Below are 18,727 nucleotides of genomic sequence, written 5' to 3' on the forward strand. Positions count from 1 at the left end.
TGGATGCTCCGTTTGTTGGCCAAATAATAAGATAATAGAAGATTTTATTGCCATTGAATCAACTAAGAAATGCATACAAAGTTTTTAAGCTTTAGGGGTTTAACATTGCAAATCTGATTTGTATTTGTAAGTGATTAAGAACATATTTATTGCAATGCAACAAAAGCTTGACATAATTTTCTTAGTTTTACTGGATGTTGTGTCTGACTAATTTTCTGGATCAAGTTCCACTAAAAACATTCTGGGCCAAGTTCCACTATGCAAATTAATGGACCAAGTTTCCGGATGAACCAAAAGGAAGAGGCATTGTGAGATGCACAATTTACAGTCCATCTAGGAAGATGGTCAGTACCCATCACTCGACCCACAGAAAATGACATGAATAGTTCTAACATTCTTGAAGGTAACCACTTCCGGGTTAAGGTATAGCATCTTTCAGGAACACACATCTGTGTACATATCTTAACCGATGAAAAAATAATCTTGATCTTAATATGGCAATATCTTGGATTCTTGGTACATAAGAAAAGTGATCTGTTCATACGCTCATTTGAAGAAGAAGAAAAATCTCCATGTGCTGTTGCACTCTTTATATATGAAGTGTGAACTTATAGTTGTGTGGTAAGGAGCACCCTGCACTCTGTAGTGATACAGATTCAGATTCAGCTATACAATGCAGAGTCTGATGTCTCTGAAGCTTGCACACCGCTGCATGATGTCAAATTGTCATCTATTCGAGAGTGACATGGATCCATGGAACATGGCAATATACGGATAAATTGATGCCACGAGGCATGAGCATGACATGACACATGTCTTCGTTGTGGCCACGTGTCGCTCTGCATCGTCCAGCAGCACTGCACTCTACAGGCACTACTGCAACACCTCGAGCTTTCCTCGAGTCGAGTATGCTCCATGCCATATGATCCTACAGCTGTAAGCTTCTAATGGATCCATCACCACACCATGTATCCAGATGCCAGCACGATTACTCCTTGCCGGACGCGTTCTACAACAGCCGGCCAAGAGGCGCAGCCGCCGGGGAGGTCAACGATGCGCTCCTCTTCCTTGCCGTCCCGGCCGGCTGGTCTTCTTCCTCGGGGAGCTCGTCGCCTCTGCCATCCTCAGCCTCGTCTTCCCCGTCGCCATTGTCATTGGCGCGCTTCGGGCCCTTCCCGCGGTGGTCGCATCTATCCTCCGGCGCGCGGCCCTCGGCCTGCTCGCCGCGGCGTGCACCTTTGCGGCCCTTGTCGCCGCGCTGTTCGTGTCCGTGCTGGTCGGCTTCGTTCTTGTCCGGCACTGGGTGGAGGAGCCGGTGACCGTGCGCCGGCCTCTCTACTTCGACTACACGGAGGCGCAGCCTAGCGCCACGGTGGCCCTCGACGCCGGCGGAGCGCGGGGCGTCGCGCTGCCGACGGGGCACTCCGTGAGCGTGTCGATGGCGCTGCTGCTGCCCGATTCCTACCACAATCGCGAGGTTGGCATGTTCCAGGTAAATAACCGCATGATTTTCCCTAAAAAATAACAGCATGCTTTACCAATCCGAATTTCTAGGAGCCTAACGATTTCATCCCTAGCTTGTAACAACTACTATTTGTTTCTTTATCCTTTGCTTTAACAAGCTTCTTTCGCCTAGAAGGTTATGCTGATCTGCATCTCATAATAAACTTATTTTCTGCAGATTAAAGCAGAGGCAATCTCTGTAAGTGGAATCACCATGGCATCAGCTGCACAGCCATACATGCTGGGGTACAAGAGCAACCCTGTCCGGCTAGCGCAATCGGCCGTGATGTGTGTGCCACTCACGCTGGGCATGCGCAGCGAGACCCAGGCTGCAAATCTCAAGGTTTTGCAGTACAGGGAAGGCCATGGCCGTCACAAGAGAACAGGGCTCATCAGAGTTATGCTGCAGCCAAGAGCTAGTACAGTGCAGCTGCCTCAGGTGTACAGAGCAGAGGTGGTTGTGCAGACAACTCTTCCGTGGACAAAGAGCCTGGCACACCGCTTGAAATGGACACTATGCGTGTGGGTGTCTTTCTCTGTCTACACTGTCCTCGTTTTTGCCATTTGTTGGGTCCAGCCCCTTGCTGCATCCGCGAGAAGCAGAAGGTTATCTGAGCTTCAGGCCAGTGGAACGACGGCTTCTGATGTGGATACCGGAGACATTGGTGAGAGCTCAAGCAAGGAGCTATCTGAAGATTTTACACTGAAGAGGAGAGAGAGGATGTCGGTACCCTGCAGCTGGAGTACCCACTCTTACTGTGCCAAGACTCGCATAGTTATCCGTAACTACGCCCTAAGGAGCTGAGCAGCAGGACCCCTGAGGTCCGACTCCATCTCACCGGACCAACGGTCCCGGACCCGTTTCCCGCTCGGGGACGGATCCGGTGTCACCATGTGTCCCAGATGTGGAAATACTCAGCACCTGTGACCGCGAACCCGGACCCCCGCAGGTGGGTCCGGGACCTCCACATGCCTATCCGGACCCTCGTGAGCTCTCGGCTCAGCTAGCTGCTCGGGAGGGGTCCGGAGCCGCCACGTGTCACGCAGACGCGGGCGCGGGCACGGGCGCAAGCCTTCCGCTGGAAGCTCCCTCACCCACCCGCATTGAGTGCGAGTGGTTGAGGCGGGCTCTGCTGCCTCTGGGCACAGAGTAGCTTTTATCAGTCCACACTGTGGATCGCCAGGTACCGAGGCGGATCGTCAGTTACCAAGACAAGCATTAAAGACTCGGCGCCGTGCGCATGGGCGACGATTCATGATGACCAGCTACTGACTGGAGCAACAGTGCACGCTGCTACAGTGACTGAGTCAGTAGTTCGGCGCTTCATCATGGCCTCGACGCGCGGCTGTAGAGATTAGACTCTATTCTGATAGGACAGCTCAAGATCATCCCTGGTCAAAAGCTACGCACAGAAGCCGACGACAAGATCTCCGGATCTGATGCATTGAAGGCCAAAGTGTAGTTTATAATACATCGCCGGGTCCACATGTCGGGGCCCCGCTCAGTGTACGTGCTCCCCTTGGACATATAAAAGGGAGAGCACGCCCGCTAGGACATATACACAGACTCACGCTGGGTTCAGCACTAGATCTCTCAGACTCTCTTGAGGCTAAGTAAACACAAGCAATACAACACACAGTGGACGTAGGGTATTACGCTCCGGCGACCCGAACCACTCTAAACCTACTGTGTTCATCGTGTTCTTCCATTGAGATTGGGCTAATCCTAGCTAACCCCCGAGTACTCACCCTCTGGGTTTAGGCGGGTGCACTACGCCACCCGACTGCGGGTTTGCACACCACGACATTTGGCGCGCCAGGTAGGGGCGCTTTAACTAGTTTTAGCTCATCTCTTGCCCATCTCCATGGCTTGGGTGGTTGAGCACTCCCACGACGACGACAACGTGGAGATGACGGAGGGTGTGGCGTCATCCGCGCCACAAGCCTCTCGCCTTCCTGCGCCAGGGGCAACCGTGCCCGTGGAGCAGCCACCGTCGGCAGCGGCGCGCGCTGCACGTCGGCAAGAGTCAGGGCGCCCATCAAGGGCCCCCTCACAAGCTGCGAGCGGCGGAGCGACAAATTCCAGCTCGCAGCATACCTCACTCATGTGAGGAAGCCCGCTCCGGTGGAAAGCCGACTCCGGTCGCACCAAGCCCGCTCCGGCGGAAAGCCGACTCCGGTCGCACCAAGCCCGCTTTGGCGGAAAGCCCACTCCGGTCGCACTAAGCCGACTCTGGTGGCTCTCTCCGGCGGAAAGCCGACTCCGGTCGCACCCCCGACTCTACATCTCTGTAAGTCCTACCCTTAGAGGCCCAGCGGGGAATAAACATTTTCCTTTGTAACTAGGTAGTACTTCCGTGTGGTCCAGTCCGGTGAGTCTCCCCCGTGGAGGGGTCCGAACCTCTGCGAACCAGTTCAGGAAAGCGTACTCACCCTCCGGGGATGTCCGGAGCCATGTAGCCGTTTAGCCTGGTTCCGTACCCTAAGCCTGCATGCTCTACCTTCCTAGGGCGAGTACCGTAGTACCTAAGACTGGGGACCCGGAGGTCCGGACAGCTCCGGCCTCATAAACCCGTGTTCTGGCTTACATCGCACATCTCATGTACATCTAGTTATAAAGGAAAAGTTTATTCTCAGTTCGCATATAAGGATGTTATATTCTAATTTCAATCTACTCATTCTGTTTGCGCTAACCCCCACGTGGCTTGTTACTCTTGTGCGGTGATTGTGGTCCGAATTGAGTTGGCTAGTTAGTTACTTAGCTCGAGACCCCTCATGAAAGAGAGGGGTTCGGACCCCTGGGAACCTGCAGATTTAGGGAAGCGCACTCATTCTCCTGGGAGGTCCGGAGCCGTGTAACCACTTAGCCTGGTTCCGTACCCTAAGCCTGCACGCACAACCTCCTGTGAATGAGTGCCGTAGTACCTAGGACTGGGAACCTGGAGGACCGGACTTTCTCTTAACCTAAAGGCCGGCCCCTTGAGCTCCGTTCACTGAACCTAGCTGTCTATCTCAAAGGATTACAGCCAATAGGATTTGGGACCCGTGGGCACGCTACTAAGCATCTACCTTAAGTCATGTGCAGGTCCAAACGTGATGATGCAGCAGGTGACCCAAAGGATGAACGACGCAGGACAAGACCCTTGCGGCGCGCACCGCTGGGTGCCAGAAGCAGCCTAGTTGCTCACAGTAGTGGCCCCACCTACGGGTTCGTTGCCTCTCCCGAGGCAGGCCCGGGGGCCTCTGTCGGTACCCTACAGCTGGGGTACCCACTCCTACTGTGCCAAGACTCGCGTAGTTATCCGTAACTACGCCCTATTGAGCTAAGCAGCCGGACCCCTGGGGTCCGACTCCATCTCACCGGACCAACGGTCCCGGACCCGCTTCCCGCTCGGGGACGGGTCCGGTGTCACCACGTGTCCCAGAGGTGGAAATTCTCAGCTCCTGTGACCGCGGACCTGGACCCCCGCAGGTGGGTCCGGGACCTCCACGTGCAATCCGGACTCCCGCAGATGGGTCTGGGACCTCCACGTGCCATCCGGACTCCCGCAGATGGGTCCGGGACCTCCACGTGCCTATCCGGACCCCGTGAGCTCTCGGCTCAGCTAGCTGCTCGGGAGGGGTCCGGAGCCGCCACGTGTCACGCAGACGCAGGCGCGGGCGCAAGCCTTCCGCTGGAAACTCCCTCACCCACCCGCATTTGGTGCGAGTGGTTGAGGCTGGCTATGCTGCCTCTGGGCACGGGGCAGCTTTTGTCAGTCCACACTGTGGATCGCTAGTTACCGAGGCGGCTCGTCAGTTACCAAGACAAGCATTAAAGACTCAGCGCCGTGCGCATGGGCGACGAGTCATGATGACCAGCTACTGACTGGAGCAACAATGCACGCTGCTACAGTGGACTGAGTTAGTAGTTCGGCGCTTCATCATGGCCTCGACGCGCGGCTGCAGAGGCTAGACTCTACTCTGACAGGACAGCTCAAGACCATCCCTGGTCAGAAGCTACGCACGGAAGCCGACGATAAGATCTCCGGATCTGAGGCATTGAAGGCCAAAGTGTAGTTTATAATACATCGCCGGGTTCACATGTCGGGGCCCCGCTCAGTGTATGTGCTCCCCTTGGACATATAAAAGGGAGAGCACGCCCGCTAGGACATATACACAGACTCACGCTGGGCTCAGCACTAGATCTCTCAGACTCTCTTGAGGCTAAGTAAACATAAGCAATACAACACACAGTAGACGTAGGGTATTATGCTCCGGTGGCCCGAACCACTCTAAACCTGCTGTGTTCATCGTGTTCTTCCGACGAGATAGAACTAGACCTAGCTAACCCCCGAGTACTCACCCTCTAGGCTTAGACGGGTGCATTACGCCACCCGGCTGTGGGTTCGCACACCACGACAGAGAGCGGAAAGCACAATTTCGAACGCAGTCACATGGAGGTAGCATAGAGCTCGAGTTCAGTAAGGGTTCAACTTCTCGTGTTGCTGTGGTGGAGACTGCTCAGCCATGAATGGTCCTTGAGAATCCTCGGGATGATGCATCAACTAATTCAATCAAAGGAGTTGCTTTGAATTTTGTGTTTACTCTTACTTCCAATATTTTGTACATGAGATCCAAATAGCTTCCAGAGTACAGACCCGCCGAATGGCCTCGTCCTGTTGTTGCTTGTTGCCGCCGGGAATCCGCGCGTTGTAGCATTGGGTAAAGGCCAAGACAGAGAGGTGAGATCGGCATCAGTATGGTTCTTCGCGATTAACGGGAACCTAAAGATTGTACAAGATAACAACAATGCAATGGGAACCTAAAATTGTAAAAGATAACAACAATGTGCCTATGCACGCACCTGATGTGACATCCGGTCCAATTTGTATATATCTCAGTAGCGACCCATGAGTACTGTGCATATGTTTAGTACCACATTAATAATTGAGCAAGGGTGGACTGATAAGCTATTGACTTCTAACTATAGTCCCTTCGAGTTAACATTTTTACGGGACACTCAGATTTTTTTTTAACGTAATGGCAGGAGCTCTGCCTTTCAATTAAGAGAGTAAGAAAAGAGATTTAAACAGCACAATCATCACGGCTCCCCCAACCGCGAAATAGAAAAGAGGGTGGACACTAAAAAACACAAACGCAAAGGAGCAAACTCAGTGCCCCTTCTCCCCAAAACTAAAATTTTAACTCGCTGCATTACTAAACGCTGCTCTGTATTGCACAAGATCCTCTTTTATTCTCTCTGCCACTTGCTGCATCGAAAGAAGCTTGTTTTCAAAAATACACCGGTTCCTCTCTTTCCACAAGTTCCACACGATGTATATCACCAAGCCGTTGAAATCGCGACGCTGATTCTTGTGCACCATCTTTGCTGTTGTCTCCCACCAATCACTTATGCAAATGTAATTTGCGGGGTTGGTCTCTTGGGGGAGGTCCAAGCGCTCCCAAGACAGAACCTAGTGCCAAATTGCCTAGGCAAAAGGGCAAAGGAAGCAAAGGTGCTGGCTGGTTCCCAAAGGCCCATTGCAGAGAACACATTGGGTTTAATGTGGCCAGCCCCGACGCGCGAGGTTGTCGGCTGTTAGGATTTTATTTTGGATGAGGATCCAGGCGAACACTTTGTACTTGTTTTCAGTCCTCGCATGCCAAATAATATCTGTTTTAAAGCTCCGAAAGGATCCAATAAATTGAGCCCACACTCAGATTATCACTCTTGCTTCTTATTTGGGACACTGCTAGGAATAAATAGGGATCCCGAATAAATATACAGGATTCGTATTTTTATCTTTCTATAGGACATGATGTTAAACTTTCTTATCGGTACATGTTAAACTTCAGAATCACGGAAAAAGCTTAGACATCGGGCTACAAAGATTGGACAGCCTAAGATCCTTCTAATGGCAGCGAGGATCGTTTTTTTATTAACGGGTAGTTAATAGTGCACCAGAATAATGATGTTCTGATATCATTTCTAATCTCCTAACCCTTATAATGTTTGCTCATTTCTAATCTCCTGGTACATGGGTATGGGTATGGGTATGGGAACATGTACGCGACGCGGATTGACAATTTTAAGTTTTTGGTTTGTGGAGAGGTATACATATTCATAACATTTGGTTCGTGAATGGGATCCCATCCCCAGCCGCCGGTGCCGCCATCCCCATCCGCCGGCGCTGCCGCATCTGCCCGGCGCCCCGACCCCGACTGCCCGGCGCCCGCCCGCTCGCCGCTCGCGGGCGCGCAGGCGCATCCTTAAATCGCGGGCCGCCCGGCGCCGGCGCACCGCCCCCGGCCGGCTGGCCGCTGCTCCAACAGGCCAACACCAGCTCCTCAGGGTGACAGATGAAGAGAAGGCGCGCTGCATCCTCAGATTCCCCAACCACTCTTCTTCCACTCACATGAGATTGCTCTGATGGAAGCTCTTTCTTCTGATCTCTCACGGTTGGACTTCAACCCTGGTTGTTTATTTGAATCAAAGGTACGATCTAGACTTCGATCTTCGGTGACTTCGCCATTTCCTGATGACAGCACGAACTTCTGGCTAGTTGCATCTTTTAGCCATTCTAAGTTCCGCCTGAATCCTGAGTTTGTCGCACATCTTTTGCAATCGGTGATTGGTGGTACTGCCAAGCATTTTGCGGTGGTTGAGCTTGATCATTGGGTTTTCAAGTTTTCAGTTAAATCTCGTCAAGTTGGTTTAATGATCTATGGCCTGAAGTCTTTTGCTTCGCCGGATTTCAAAATCCTTTTTAATCTCTGGAACCCTCATGGGCTTCAATGTGCTATAGAAGCTATAACAGCTGACCACTCTCCAGACCAAAAGTGGGTTCATGTGCAATCTAAAAGTTCTAAAAGACTTCAGCAGAATTTAGTGAATTCTTCTCAGCTTAAGAAAGTCCCTCTTTCTGGAGATAATTTGGTGCCTGTTGCAAATGTTTTCAAAACATTAAAGAACAAGTTTGGGCCTCTGCAAGGTTTTCCTCCCAAGGAATCAGTGTTTTCAAGATTAAATTTCGAGAGTGTTCCTGATGATCAGTTAATTTCATCGACTGAGACTCAGTTCAATTCAAATTCGAATTCTCCAGTTCATCCAAGGTCGTCGGTATTCTCCAGGTTGAGCTTTAATGACAATCATAAGTTTGATTGGTTTAACTTTGGCAAAAGTGCACCCGGCACTATACACAAGAAAAGGAATTTATTTGGGCCCTCCCCCGAGACTAGGCAGGCAACGGCTCAGAAGGGAAAGGAAAAGGAAATGGATTTGAATTTAAACTTGGGAGGTATATCTTCCAAGCCTAGCCGGAATTCAATGGGCCTGGCCCAAGATCAATGTTTTAGATGCCTCTCCAAGACCCATAAAAGGGCTGAATGCAAGTGGCCCATCAAGTGTCACGCCTGCTTGGAATTTGGCCATGTTAAAGCCCATTGTTCTGCGGCGCCTCGGTTCTTGTGCTCTTCAAAGCCAGCCCCCTTCACTGCGATTGATGGAGATAAATGGCATCTCTACCCTCTATCGTCCTGGTTTAAGTCTCCACCTGGTCCCAGTGGCAGTGACCCTGTGCACTTTGATTCATTTGAGGATTTCGCATCTCGCTCACTGGGCATCAATGTTATTAATGAGTCTACCACCGTCACTTGGAATTCCACCTCCTCCCTCGTATCACTAGCTTGCCAAATGATCCGAGAAAATGCTTCGCATCCAATCTGCAACCTTGACTTGCATCATCGCTCTTCCCCACTAGAACAATCTGGCAACATCCCTAACCTTTCACCAGATTCCATCCACTCTGAAAATCCCGCTTTCAATACAGTTCCTACTTCGGTCGGCGGGGCTGATCATTCCGATGAAAACTACAGTAAGCTTGACATGGCCTACCGCTTTGTTGATCCAAGGCCCTTCTTGCCAAGAGGGACACAACAGGTCATGGTTCCTGGAAGGAAGCACATGAGAAGGGTACTCATGGGGAGGCCGCATAGCAAGAACAACGACCTGGCGATTGTCACTATCGACCCTCTCCCTCAGGCGCAGGTATCTTTCCAGAACATCAGGGGGGTCATTGCAGATTTTCTTGCTGATCAAGCCAGGGTTGGCTACAGTACGATTCAGCCATGCCCTTATGGACAGGCATATGTGCGCTTTAATTTCTTCCATGATAGAGATTTTTTTATTCTGAGCAGTCCACATCAGTTTGGGGATATTAGGATCTCTTTCACTGAACATAATAAGGGATGGAATAATAGAAGATTGGAAATGAACTATGAAGTCTGATTAATGCTCTTGGGCCATAATGTCGATTATTGGTCTCAGGCTCATGTTGAAAAAGTTCTTGATGATTGTGGACATGTCATTGCCTGGGAAGAGGACCAAAATCACTTGTCTAGAATTCTGGTTAAAGCTCGAGTTGTTGATCTTGCTGAAATTCCCTGGTTTGCCGTGTATTCGGAGGGACTTGATTTTAATGGGGAATCTTGGTCTGTTCAAATAGAAATTCTGTCATCTAAATTGCTTGGTGTTGGTCCACAAGAGGAGGATAATCCACCTGATGATGATAACTTTAATCCCAATGAGTTCTAGTTCTTTGACTTTGGTCAGCTAGGTCAGGGTCCCCCTAACAATCCACCTGTTAACCCTCAGGTTGGCCCTAATGTTGAGGGATGGGGTCTTTGGCTAGAAAATCAGAATGCTGATGCAGGTAATCAGAATGCTGGTGCAGATAATCAGCAAGGAGAAAATCTTGCTCACAATCCTGATGGGGCTTTCATGGAACTGAATAACGAAAACAATGGCATTGTGATTTAAAATTTATCAAACAATTTTGTCCTGTTAGCTTTGACAAGTTTGAATTTCTCCCCTCCATGGGAGCATCATGAGGTATCATTACTATCTGGAAGTCCAAACTCTTTGAGGGTAACTTGGCATTTAGCAATCCCTTCTCCTTGTCGGTAGAATTCAGATCAAAGCACAACAATGAAGAGTGGATTCTGACAAATGTGTATGCACCATGTACGCCAGATGGAAAGAGGATATTCGCAGATTGGATGAAGCAAATTCAGATGCCAGAAGATCAAATTTGGGTCATTTTGGGTGATTTCAATCTCATGAGAGATCCTAGCAATAGGAACAAACCCGGAGCTGATCTTAATGAAATTTTCATGTTTAATGAGGCCATCAGTTATCTTGGTCTGGTTGAAATTAATTTGGATGATAGACTTTACACTTGGTCGAATAAGCAGGTATGCCCCCTCATGGAAAAATTAGATTGGTGCTTTACTTCTCAGGCATGGACACTTAGTTATCCCAAGACATCAATTAAATCTCTTGTTCATGAGACTTCAGACCATGTGCCATTAGTTATCTCTGTTGGTACTAGCATCCCAAGGAGCAACGTCTTTAGGTTTGAAAATTACTGGATGGAGCATGAACATTTTTGGGAAATTGTGCAACATGGATGGTCTGTACCTACATTCCAAACAGATAAAGCCAAAGTTATTACTGCCAAATTTAAGAACCTGAGAAGAGTGCTAAGAGCTTGGCAGTCCAATATTTCCAGCCTCAAGTCTAACATAGACAATGTCAAACTGGTGCTGCATATGTTACTACTCCTGCAGGAAATGAGGGACCTTTCAGTGCAAGAATGGAATTTTTTGTGCATTCTTGAAGATAAGCTTATATGTCTTCTCAAACAACAAAGAATCTACTGGAAACAGAGAGCTACTATCAGATGGGTCAAGGAAGGAGATGCAGGTACTAAGTTCTTTCATGCTAATGCAACAATTAAACACAGAGCCAATCTAATCAACTCTCTCCAAGATGATGATGGGAATGTGGTTCTCAATCACAATGACAAAGCCAGAATCTTATGGGAAGCATTTAAGGAAAGATTGGGTAGAGTGGAATTCCAAGACATGGAGTTTGATCTTCAGGAATTATTACAACAACATGAACACCTAGATGTCTTTGAAACTCCTTTCACTAGAGAAGAAATTGACCAGGTGGTGTGTAGTCTACCTTCACACAAGTCTCCTGGTCCTGATGGGTTCAACACGGACTTCATGAAAAGATGCTGGCCAATTATTAAAGAGGATTTCTATGAGCTATGCTTGGCATTTCAGAGGGGTGAGATATGTTTGGACAGCATCAATGGATCATATATCACACTAATTCCTAAGATGGAGAATCCCATGGGGCATTCGGATTTCAGGCCTATTTCCCTTCTCAATACTTCTCTAAAGCTAATAACCAAAATCTTGGCTAACAGACTTCAGGCAGTGATTTAGGAAGTCATTCACAGGAACCAATATGGCTTTATCAAGACAAGAACCATTCAAGATTGTCTAGCTTGGGCACTAGAATATCTCCACCTTTGTCACACATCGAAGAAGAAGATTATTATTCTGAAGCTAGACTTTGAAAAGGCTTTTGACAAAATAGAGCATAAGGCAATCATTGAAATCATGAGGCATAAAGGATTTGGTAACATCTGGCTCCAATGGATAAACAGTATATTCATCTCTGGAACTTCAAGCATCCTTCTTAATGGCGTGCCCGGGAAGACCATTCACTGTAGAAGGGGTGTTAGACAGGGAGACCCACTCTCTCCACTTTTATTTGTGCTTGCCTCCGATCTCCTTCAGTCTGTGATAAATGATGCAACTAGGGCGGGACATCTCAAACTTCCAATTCCCCTGAGCTACTCTAATGATTTTCCTATCCTACAATATGCGGACGACACTCTCATTTTTATGGAAGGGGATATTAATCAGATTTTAGCCCTAAAAAATCTTCTGCATAAGTTCTCATGCTCTACATGCCTGAAAATTAACTTCGCTAAATCCATGATTGTCCCTATTAACATGGAGCAAGGAGATGCAGATCAGATAGCCACAGCCTTGGGATGCAGTGTGGGTACATTACCCTTTACATATTTGGGCCTGCCACTTCATAAATCTAAGCCAGGTGTCCAGGATTTTGGCCCATTGTCTCTAAATGTGAAAAGAGACTTATATGTACTTCCCAGTTCCTCTCTTTAGCGGGTAGATTGGAACTGGTCAACTTTGTGTTCTCTGCTCTCCCTACATTTTACATGTGCACATTCAAGCTGCATAAAACGATCATTGAGCAGATTGACAAATATAGAAAACATTGCCTTTGGAGAGGATCGGACATTAATGCTAAAAATCCTCCGAAGGCGGCATGGGAAATGGTTTGTACATCAAAACAACAAGGAGGGCTGGGAATTCTGAAGATAGAAACACAGAACATAGCATTACTGCTTAAAAGTCTGCATAAGTTCTACAATAGAGAAAATCTGCCATGGGTAGAGCTAGTTTGGGAAAAATATTACTCAAATGGAAAACTGCCTGGCTTTTCATCTAAAGGGTCTTTCTGGTGGAGGGATTTGGTTAAGTTAACCAATGACTTTAAAGGAATTGCTTCAGTTTAGATTAAAGATGGCAAGACCTGTCTGCTGTGGCAGGACCTCTGGAATGGCTTAGTCCCAATGCAGAGCTATCCTGAATTATTCTCATTTGCCAAAAATAGATGCACCTCAGTTCAGAAAACACTATCTACAGATCAGATCCAGACCATTTTTCACTTGCCTTTATCTGAGCAAGCTTTTGCTCAGATGCAAGAACTTTTCTCGAGTTTGGATAGTGTTCAGCTTGTTGATGAAAAAGACTCCTGGATTTACATTTGGAATTCTAATGACTATTCATCACAAAAGGCCTACAAACAATTATCTGGATCCTGCTATACCCATCCTATTTTTTCATGGACATGGAAATCCTTTTGTCAACCAAAACACAAAGTGTTCTTTTGGTTGTTATTAAAGGACAGGCTCAGTACAAGGGGACTCTTAAGAAGAAGGAATATGCAACTACAGGATTATAATTGTGTGCTGTGCAATGAAGTGTTAGAGGAAACAAGAGAACACCTTTTTCTACAGTGCCCATATGCACAAGAGTGTTGGATGAGGCTTGGATTCCGATCAGAAAGACACAATAATCTGATTAGGGCGCTTTGCACATGTAAAGCTATTCTGTCACTTCCCTTTGCATTTGATATCATTATTCTCTGGAGTTGGTCCATATGGATGGCGAGGAACGATCTTATCTTCAGGAACATACAACCATCAATTCAGAGATGCATATACCGTTTCAAGGAGGACTTTTCCTTGGTTATCCGAAGGTCAAAGCGCACTATTGCCCCTCAAATGAAAACATGGATAGAATCATTCCTGTAATCACTCCCCATTGTGTTTTTTCACTACTCTTTTTCATTTCTTCTTTTGTCCCCTAGACCTCTGTTTTTGGGCAGGGATCCCGCGGAGTCCCTAACATTGTAACATTGTTTTTTAATCTTATATTTAATATATTAACAAGTAGGGCCATCTTGCCCCTCCTGTTTCTTTCAAAAAAAATAATTGGGATGACGTACCCGGAACGTAAAGAAAAATATACTACAATTTTTATTATTTATATATTCTCACTTGCAATTAACATACACAGTTACTCATCGTATTCAACTAAGCTGCTGTGTAGTGTACAGGAGGTACGTAGCATGAATCTTTTGTGTGTCACTTTTCCTGATTCTTTTCCCTTTTTTTGCCATTTAACATATACACTGGGCTGGAGGCCCATTTACGTTAAGTGCTTCCACAACCGTCGGTTTCCAAAAACGAAGCCAGCATCGCGCCGCCACCGCCGCCCGCCGCGCTACCGGCGCTCCGCCACGCCGCCGCCGCCGCGCTGCCGTGCAGTTTGGAGGCGCCGCGCCGCCTCTTGTTCGAAGGCGAGGAGGAAGAAGGATTTCGAGAGGAGCTGCCTCATGACGCGTCCATGGTGGCCTTAATGGACTCGAAGAGCCGCGCCTGCTGCGATGGAATGCCGTAGTCCGATAGTCACTCGTAAGTTTGTTGCGATTTTGATCCTGTTGCTTCCTCCCCTTCGTGATCCAGTTTACAGCTCTTCTGCTCCGAGCCTCCGGGCGACAGGGATTACAGCTAGGGCGTCATGTCGCCGGAAGAGGGGAAGCAGCCAAGTAAGGGCAGATCGCAGTGTTCTCCTCCTCCCCGGACGCCGGACGCCCCTAGCTCCACGGGTCCTTCGGCGGCGGCGCCCAGGCAAAGTGATCGTCAGAGCCTGCATCAAGAGGAAGAGTCCCTGTGATCGTCAGAACCTGCATTAGCAGTAGGTGAGTCCTTGGCATATTCTGTCTGGTAATTAATACAATGTACGGGCAACAAGGGTGGCCAAAATATAACCGCGCGACACATTTGATCTGCCATCTGTTTATTGGAGTTTTGCAATTTAAGAGCGGCTAGTACAGAGTTGGTAACTTAAATGTTGCGCTGGGCCTTTTAACAAAACAAAAATGGAGACACTGGCCATGTGACGAGGGAGCAAGGTTTTGCTTCGTTTATAATCCTTCATCATGCTTTCCCTGCTGTGTATTCGTTAGTTAATCTCTCAATCATTGGGAATTAAATCTGTTTGTTCCGAGTTGTTGGCACTGGCATATGCTTTACTGTATGGCCGTACTGCGTGTTTTTTTTGCTCAACATAGAAATTTTTTTTTTATGTTGGGACCACGGTTGATCCAAGATCCACTGATCGCTCTGCACATTGCGGATACAATTTCAGTTTGATCCAACTTCACTAGTGATGTTGGTGTCACAATATTTCCCACAGAAATGTACCCAGTCTAAGCTAGATTAAGTCATATCATTTTGCAAAGCTTATTCTGATTTATAGATACATCTTCCGGTAAAAAGATAAGTCATGTGTTCAACAATGAAGTACTAATGGCGTTGCCATCATTCTTGTTTTTTTCCCCACAAGAACAGAAGTAGAAACGCCGAGATATTCAGACCGGCGAGAGGAATATGCACAAGATCAGTTTGATGGTTGTCGAGAATTCAGGATTTTTGGCCTCCTGTATTCTCTCAAAATCTGACCTCCTCAAGTTTGACCTTGCAAATTGCTAAGCCACAGATCTGGAGTCCATGTTCTCCATATTAGGGTAGGCACTATTCTATTTTCTGAGGATAATTAACTTGACCCATGATTTCTTGAAGAACCAGACAACATTGCACAGTAACAGCATTTGGTCTGATCACCTCTTTGCCTGCCGGCTTCTCTCAAAAAAGGATATACCCACTGAAGCATACATTCTGCATTCCTGCTTCTTCTTTACTTGAGCACTTAGAGCATCTCTAAGAGTCTTTTAAAAATCTACTCTCTAAATCATCCTTTAGAGAGTCATTTGAGTAAAATTCGTTTTCTATATCTTTGTACTCTTCAAGGGTTTTTCTATATCTTGTGGCGTAGTTTAGAGAGCAATTCTCGCTCTCCATCTTTGGCTAGCAAGAAATTCGGAATCGAGAAAAGTCTATATTTATATATCCAATTGAGGAGCCTATTGGAGGGTAATTTTTAACCAGAATCTATATTCCTAAAGATATAAAGAGTTTCTTGGAGATGCTCTTATTACACCCATATCATGAATTCTAACACTTCACCAAAGGTGCTGAAAATTGTTGAAGATCAGGAGATCTTGTGCCATACGCAAATAATTTGGAAGTTCTAAAGGATTCCAATCAGTACTACTTCCAGCATGATGTGCTGTCGATGACACTTCATTGGCACCCCGCGTCCTGCTAAACTAGGACCAACTGGATTCTAGATGGAGTGGAAACTTCCCATGCTGATCAACAGTTGCAACCTGCAGGTAGCACGAGGTTGCATTCCAACTGGAGCATAGAAGATGACAAATGCAAGTTTAGTTGGCAGCAAAGTACGTTCTCCTTCCAAATTATAGTTTTATCTGGAATATGATTTTTCTTCCTCTTCTAACGCGTCTCTTCATTCTGTTTAGGGAACTGAAGATAACAAAGGCATTGCCTTCCTCAACCGCTAAACTGCCTTGCTGCTGTCAGTTAGAGTAATACGACTTCTCTCCAATCGCATTATCCCGTCAGCTGGTTCTATTGTAGGTCGGAAACACAAAGGCCTGGTTTGTCAACTTGTGTCCGCTTCATTTGCAGAACCTCATTGGGTCATTGTCAACACCTAGTCCAACAAGAAAAAAGAAATTCATCTATCTGTTGCTGAAACATACATGTGTATATATGATTGAACCCAGCAGGATACTAGTTTGCATCTTTTTTCCCCTTTCCTGGCAATACAAATTTATGTTTGCCAACAGGACTAATTACATGGATTGTACATCATTGTGCACGAATGCCACACAATCTGATCTTTCCTGAGAAGGAACTGGATTAAGAATTGGTTTCGACTTTTGCCGGTTGTTGAGAGCTGAAGAGCTGTCTACGGTTTTCAGGGATCCTGCTTTCCTTGTTTCCAGAAGAGAGTGTCTCATTCTGCTTGAACAATTATTCAGCATGGGGGCAACTATTTTATTTTCTTCATCCGCTTGGTCTTGGACCTATAAAAAAGAAGCAAAGTCAACAAACCATGCATGTATATTTTTAGTGCTTCTGGGATCAAGTGCCTGTTATTGCCGGCATTCTCAGCTATCGAAGTAAATTACTCCATGAGTGGCAGTGGTAGCTACCATCTTAATATATTCGAATTGGGCTATTTTTAAAATCATATTTCACATGCTCACTTGTCAGATCAGATTGGCTAACAACCCATGGACCAGATCAATGGTCCACGGGCTTGTGCGGTTCTTAAATTTCAAACAGTCTAGTCCCACCAGTAGCAAATTCCATCAGTTATTTAACGCAGTTATCTGTCTAGATGTTGGTAAATTTATGAAATTACTTCCGCGTGTGGCATTGAAGAACCATGGATGGTTGGAGACACAAGACAAGAGACAAGGCAGCAAGTGAGGCCTTTTGCTTGAGTTCCAATTCTTCATCTTGCTTTCTTTGATGGCATTGTCTAACCATTTCTTAATCCTCCTTTATTGGGAGGCATAACCTTTTTAGGGAATTGCAGGTAATGTGGTGCCAAGGTCGCCGTTGCATTCAGCTGGATTTGCGATCTTGCTGGGGAGTCAGTAGTTGGCAGTGACACCTGCGTGGTTGATGGATGAGCGTACTAGGGGGAGTACGGGTACCCATCTCTTTTGCTCATCATGCCGAGTGCCAGTATCGGATCAGAACATTAGGTGATGCGTGAATGCATGATCCACTCTCTGATAAGGTCCGGGCTTTTGCCATCACTGATCCGCCGTCCTGTCGAGCCGGCACTTGGCGCCTGCTGTCGTTACCTGTCGCTCTAGCCGCTTTTGTTAGTTTATCACTGAGGGTGGGTTTAGTTCCCTCGTTTTGGAATTTTAAAAAGGAATTTTTTCACATTTGAAGTATTAGACATAGACTAATTACAAAAATCGTCTGTAAACTACGATGCGAATCTAATGAGCCTAATTAATCCATCGTTAGCATATGTTTACTATAGTTTTACTTTAGCAATTTAGTGTCTAATCACGGCTTAATTAGGTTCATTAGATTCATCTCACGATTTACAGTCCATTTATGTAATGCGATTTTTTTCCGACTATATTTAATATATCATACAAATGATTTGCAAAAAAATTGGAATTTTGAAGTTGAGATCTAAACAAGGCCCGAAACAAACTTTGTTTTCCTCTGAAGCCATTGGTCAGATTAGAATTGTTCAGAATTCTTCACATGCTGCATGGGAGAAGCATCTGAAATCAAACCAGTTGACCTTGGGCCATTCTCTGAACCCACGTCCCGTACGCATTTCTTTTCCGGCGACGGCGAATCATGTGAGCCGAGCCGCGGAGAGGCGGACAAGGCCGCCGGTACAAGGCGGAGACAGCACACGGCATTCCCTTCGCTGGGTTTGGTTTGGTTTGGCACACTAGCCTGCTGCCCTGCTCGTCGTGGAAACATGCGTTTTGTGCTGTTGCTGCCGCCCCCGATTCCGCAACTACTGGTGGCTGCAGCCTGACGGCGACACCAGAATCACTCACCGTGCCCAGATGGCCTGCTTCCATTCCATTCCATCTGGCCTCGCAGGAGCTCCACTCCAGAGCGAGCTTCTTTGCAGCAAGCAGCCAAAACGAATGGATCCTTCTAGTAGAAAAGAATCGTGCTGCTACCAAGTTGATTTTATATTCGTGAAAAATGCATGCAATTTATGTAAATTTTAAAAAAAGTGACCAAAAGATTACACAGAACTCCGCTTAGGAATCCCGACAAGCTTCCTCGTTGGCGTGGAAGGGAGC

The 18,727-nt window shown here is 47.1% G+C and overlaps 1 long non-coding RNA gene and 1 pseudogene across 1 annotated transcript; both read left to right on the forward strand.

Moving 5' to 3' along the window:
* Positions 1–947: 947 nt before the first annotated feature.
* LOC120666849 lies at positions 948–10,078 on the forward strand (annotated as a pseudogene).
* A 4,114-nt stretch (positions 10,079–14,192) lies between these two features.
* Positions 14,193–16,805, forward strand: LOC120667366. Its single transcript, XR_005672169.1, has 3 exons — positions 14,193–14,698; positions 16,235–16,300; positions 16,382–16,805. It is a non-coding gene; the product is annotated as an uncharacterized LOC120667366 (long non-coding RNA).
* Positions 16,806–18,727: the final 1,922 nt, after the last annotated feature.

This window comes from Panicum virgatum, chromosome 3N (genome assembly GCF_016808335.1).
Source record: "Panicum virgatum strain AP13 chromosome 3N, P.virgatum_v5, whole genome shotgun sequence".
Lineage (NCBI taxonomy): Eukaryota > Viridiplantae > Streptophyta > Magnoliopsida > Poales > Poaceae > Panicum > Panicum virgatum.